Raw genomic sequence first — 6,000 nt, forward strand, 5'->3', positions numbered from 1 at the left:
TAATGCAACCGAGTTTTGTTTCTTGCTAAACCATGAGATTAGGTTTTCTCCTAGAAATTGACAAGACCCGCTGGTACTTTTTCTATCAAGTTTACATCCAGCGAAGTCTGAATCTGTGTACCCTATTAAGTTTAGGCTAGATTCTTTAGAGTACCACAGTCCTATGTTCTTAGTTCCTATTAAGTATTTAAAGATTCTTTTAACTGCAGCTAGGTGTGATTCTTTAGGATTAGCCTGATATCTAGCACACATGCACACACTAAACATAATATCAGGTCTACTTGCAGTAAGATACAGTAAAGAACCTATCATACCTCTATAAAGTTTTTGATCGACGGATTTACCTGATTCATCTTGGTCTAACTTACATGATGAGCTCATGGGGGTGCTGATTGATTTGTTTCCCTCCATATCAAACTTCTTGAGCATCTCCTTGATATATTTTACTTGATTGATGAAGATGCCTTCTTCAGATTGTTTGATTTGAAGCCCGAGGAAGTAGTTTAGTTCTCCCATCATGCTCATTTCAAACTCACTCTGCATCAAATCAGCAAATTCTTCGCAGAGGCGATTGTTAGTGGCACCGAAAATGATATCATCAACATAAATCTGTACTAACAACATATCCTTATTTTGTCTTTTCAGAAATAATGTTGTGTCTACATTTCCCCTAGAGAATTCATGTTCTAATAGGAATTTACTAAGTCTCTCATACCATGCTCTAGGTGCTTGTTTTAACCCATAAAGTGCTTTGTTTAGTTTATACACATGATTAGGGTATTGATGATTTTCGAAACCAGGAGGTTGTTCTACATACACCTCCTCATTAATATACCCATTTAAAAATGCACTCTTTACATCCATTTGAAATAGTTTGAAATCTTTAGAGCATGCATATGCTAATAATAGTCTAATAGCCTCAAGTCTAGCTACGGGAGCAAAGGTTTCATCAAAGTCTATACCTTCTTCTTGATTATAACCCTTTGCTACTAGTCTAGCCTTATTCCGTATAACAATTCCATTTTCATCTAGCTTATTTTTATATATCCATTTTGTACCAATAATTGGATATTCAGAAGGTCTCTCTACTAGATCCCACACTTTGTTTCTAGTAAATTGGTTTAGTTCTTCTTGCATTGCATTTATCCAATTTACATCATTTTCGGCTTCTTCTATATGTTTGGGCTCAAAGTGTGAAACAAAGGCTAGATGATTATTCATATTCCTAAGGGATGCTCTAGTCCTAACCGGTTGTGATGGATCATCTAGAATTAGTTCCTTAGGATGCCCGTGAGCATACCTCCAAGCTTTAGTTAGCCCATGATCCACTATAGGCTCTTGGTTTGATGATTCTCCTTCAATCAACTTTTGATTATCATCTCGTAATCCCATCTCATCTATCTTTTCTTCAAGTATTTCAATATCATCATCAAAATTAACCTTCTTACTAGATGAGATGTCACTAGAGTCATCAAAAACAACATGTATGGATTCTTCTATAACTAGAGTTCTTTTATTAAAGATTCTATAGGCTTTACTAGTTGTAGAATAACCTAGGAATATTCCTTCATCAGATTTAGGGTCAAATTTCCCTAGATTATCTTTCCCATTATTATGTACAAAACACCTACATCCAAAAACATGAAAATAGTTAACCTTTGGTTTTCTGTTTTTCCACAGTTCATATGGTGTTTTCTTTATGATGGGTCTTAATAGAACTCTATTTAATATATGGCAAGAAGTATTAATGGCTTCTCCCCAAAAATACTTAGGGAGGTTACTTTCACATAACATCGTTCTAGCCATTTCCTCTAGTGTTCTATTTTTCCTTTCAACAACTCCATTTTGCTGTGGTGTCCTAGGTGCTGAGAAATTATGGGTTATCCCCTTTTTGCTACAAAATTCATCAAATAATTGATTTTCGAATTCGGTACCATGGTCACTTCTAATAGCTATAACTGAGGATTCTCTAGCATTTGTTACTTCCTTGTGGAACTTCTTAAACATAGAAAATGCTTGATCCTTATGCGCTAGAAACATGACCCATGTGTACCTAGAGTAATCATCTACTATAACTAGACCATATTTATTTCCACCTAGGCTTGTTGTTCTAGTAGGACCAAATAAGTCCATATGTAATAATTCTAGAGGCCTAGAGGTAGAGACACATTTTATGGATTTAAAAGAATTTCTAGATTGTTTGCCAAATTGACATGCTTCACAGATTTTGTTCTTTTCAAATTTTAATTTTGGCAAACCTATCACGGAGTCTCTTTTAACTAGTTTAGTTATTGTGTCCATGCTTGCATGACCTAACTTACGGTGCCATAACCAACTAGCATCATTTTCTTTGGTTTCATTTACAACTAGACATTGGTTATGTTTTGCAAGATCTTCTAGGTCTACAACATATACATTTCCACGTCTAATCCCTTTAAAGACCAAACTATTATCATTAGGATTTGTTACAATACATAGTGATGGTTTAAACATAACATCATATCCTTTATCACATAATTGACTAATGCTTAACAAGTTATGTTTAAGACCATCAACATATCTAACATTATCTATAAAAGTAGAAGGGGTGATTTGAACTTTACCAATGCCAATGATGTGACCTTGGTTGTTGTCTCCAAACGTCACAACACCTCCCTTCTTAGCTTCAAGGGTGAAAAATTGGTCTTTATCACCCGTCATGTGCCTTGAGCAGCCACTATCCAAATACCAGCAATTTTTGTTGACCTTGGCTGCAAGACACTCCTACACAAGCAAATCATGTCATCTTAGGTACCCAAGTTTTCTTGGGTCCTTCATGGTTAGTCAAGTTGGTTCCTTTTGGAACCCATACCCTTTTAATTTTTCTTTTAGTTTTCCTTTTCCTATAGTCACATGTATTTGCTTTATGTCCTATATTTCCACAACAGAAACAGGTGATTTTCTTAGTTTTTGTTTCCCCAGCTTTAACAAAGAAATTACTAAGAAGTTTTTGCTTATTCCTTGGTTTGTACCCTAAGCCTGCTTTATTAAATACTGCACGTTGACTATTTAGTATCATGTTTAACTTTTCTGAACTATATGAAAATTTTTCAACTAAGGGTTTGTATTTGTTAAGTTCTTTAGTTAATGTTTGATTTTCTGTTTTTAAATCATTTAGTTCTTTTGTTAGATCCTTGTTTAAGACTTGTTTATGGTTTGAAAGTTCCTTAGTTAGTTTTTCATTATCTTTAGTTAAGGTGTTAGTCTTCTTAATTAAAAGTTGATTGCTTGTCTTAAGTTCTAGATTTTCTTTGGTAAGATTATCTTTATCCTTAATTAATGAATCATGCTTATGAATATAAGTTTGATTAGTTACTTTTAGTTCTCTGTTTTTAACATTTATATTCTTGTACTCAATCATTAATTCATTGAACGCATCATAAAGTTCATCAAAAGAAAAATCAGGATGCGTATCGGAAGTTACCTCGTCTTCGTTGGCCATGAAGCAGAAATTGGCCTTTTCTTCTTGTTCCTCGTCAGAAGAGGAGGATGATGAGTCGGAGTCGGATAGTGTAGTGACAAGAGCTTTCTTCTTCTTGTACTTACTCCCCTTCTTCAGTAAGGGGCATTCAGCTCTTATGTGACCCGGCTTCTTGCACTCGTAACATCCAATCCCCTCGTTTTCTCTTTCCTTACCTTTGTCCTTCCGGTAGAAATTTGAGGGCCCTCTCCTTTGATGATAGGACTTCTTGTGGTTGATGAATTTCTTGAATTTGCGCACAAGAAGAGCCTCACCACCATCTTCCTCATCTTCTTCTTCTTCACTGCTGCTGCTGCAAGATAAGTCCTTGTTAGAAGAAGTAGATTTTAAAGCTATTACCTTTTTCTTATGGGAAGACTCTTCCTCGTGTTGTTTCATGGTGAGTTCGTGAGTCATCAGGGATCCAAGGAGCTCCTCAAGTGGAAGCTTGTTCAAGTCTTTAGCTTCTTGGATCGCTGTCACTTTAGCTTCCCACAACCTCGGTAGACATCGAAGGATTTTCCTGACAAGCTCACTGTTAGTATAGTTCTTGCCAAGGCTTTTTAGGCCATTGACAATATCAGTAAACCTAGTGAACATGGATGTGATAGTTTCATTTGAATCCATTTTAAATAGTTCATATTTATGAACCAAGATGTTTATTTTGGATTCCTTGACTTGATTCGTGCCCTCATGGGTCACTTCAAGTCTGTCCCAAATTTCTTTTGCTGAATTACAAGTTGAAATCCTATTGAATTCATTACGGTCTAAGGCACAATAGAAGACATTCATTGCTTTAGAGTTTAATTGTGCCTTCCTCATGTCATGTTCATCCCAATCCGTTTCTAGTTTGGGTACCTTGACACCATCTATATATATGGATGGGATGTATGGGCCATTTACAACAATGGTCCACATCTCATAGTCTTGGGCTTGGATGAATATTTTCATCCTAGCCTTCCAGTATGAGTAGTCGGATCCATTGAAGAAAGGGGGTCTTTGGGTGGACTGACCCTCAATGTGAGAAGATCCAAATGGGGTTGTCATTTTGATCTTTTAACTCTTGAGTGGAAGAGTTTTTGGCTCTGATACCACCTGTTGCCCAGATAGACAACCCAAGAGGGGGGGGTGAATTGGGTTTTAAAACAATTTGGATAATTTAAAACGTTATGGATGATTAATTAAAAACTATGCCAAGTTATTTAATTAATTACTATGTGCTGTGAGCAATATGAAATGAGAAGAGGAAGAGACAATCAATCACAAACACAAGTTTTATAGTGGTTCGGAGCTATCCCTTGCTCCTACGTCCACTCCCCAAGTTTCTCTTGGGAATACACTATAACCCCCTTGGATTACAGCCGGTTGTTTTGCAAGCTCACAACCAAACTTGTTGTTTTACGAGCTAACAACGAACTCGGTCGGTTTTCCCAGGCTCACCGACTAGAACCAACCCCGATTGTTTTCCCGGGCTCACAATCAAACCCTTTCACACGTTGGTTTTAAAACTGGCTCACCAACTAACCTTTATCCCCTTGATTCAATCCCCCGATTGAACCAAGTAAATACACGTAGTAGAAAGAAAACAGAAAATAAGCTTCTCAAAAGCAGGTATGAAACAATATATTCAAGGATGAGTTTAGAAGCCCTCAAACGCTTTTAAGCTTAAGTAGAGGAATGGCTTCTTGACTCTGGTCTCCTCTTGGATGAGTGATCGACTTGAATGTAGGAGGAGGAAGCTTTGAATGCTGGGGAGAAGTTGGTGGCGCAGTAAATGCTGATCTCCCCTTTTTCTCGTTGAAGAGCACTTGCAAAGCTTGAAGACTTGAATGCTTGGAGTGGAATGTATGTTCTCTATTTTGCTACAGTCTTCTGTGGCTATTTAAGCCAACCCCCACGGAAACTAGCCGTTACTCCACTTTTTCTGGCCGTTCTGCACACTCTGCGCAGCCTGACAATGTGACCGTTGGTGGGTTGGAGTCGACTCGCGCGATCAGGAGTCGACTCGGCTGTAGCGGGAGTCGACTCAAGCTTTTCAGGAGTCGACTCGGCAACTGTTCCAAGTTTGAATTAAAGTTGCCGTCACGACTGGGAGTCGACTCGTCTTGGCCCGGAGTCGACTCGCCAACTTCTGGCGCTGACCTGGCAATTTTGGAGTCGGCTTTTCCTCTGTAGACCGTGGATACAAATTTGAATTTTGCCCTCTCGAGTCGACTCGACTGTCCTGGGAGTCGACTCGAATCTCAGAGCCCGAACTCCCGATTCTCTGTCTTTTGGCTCATCCAGTCTTGGAGTCGACTCGAACTTCCTTGGAGTCGACTCGGCTCTCAGTTTCCGAAAGTTGGTCTTCTGCCTTTTGACGTGAAGCTTGTCTTGGTGTCGACTCGAGCTGTCTGGGAGTCGACTCGAATCTCAGTGGCAGTAACATGGTTTTCTCTGTTGATGGTCGCACAATCTTGGAGTCGACTCGCGTAATGCGGGAGTCGACTCGAATCTCAGAG

Source organism: Phoenix dactylifera, chromosome 2 (genome assembly GCF_009389715.1).
Source record: "Phoenix dactylifera cultivar Barhee BC4 chromosome 2, palm_55x_up_171113_PBpolish2nd_filt_p, whole genome shotgun sequence".
Taxonomy (NCBI): Eukaryota; Viridiplantae; Streptophyta; class Magnoliopsida; order Arecales; family Arecaceae; genus Phoenix; species Phoenix dactylifera.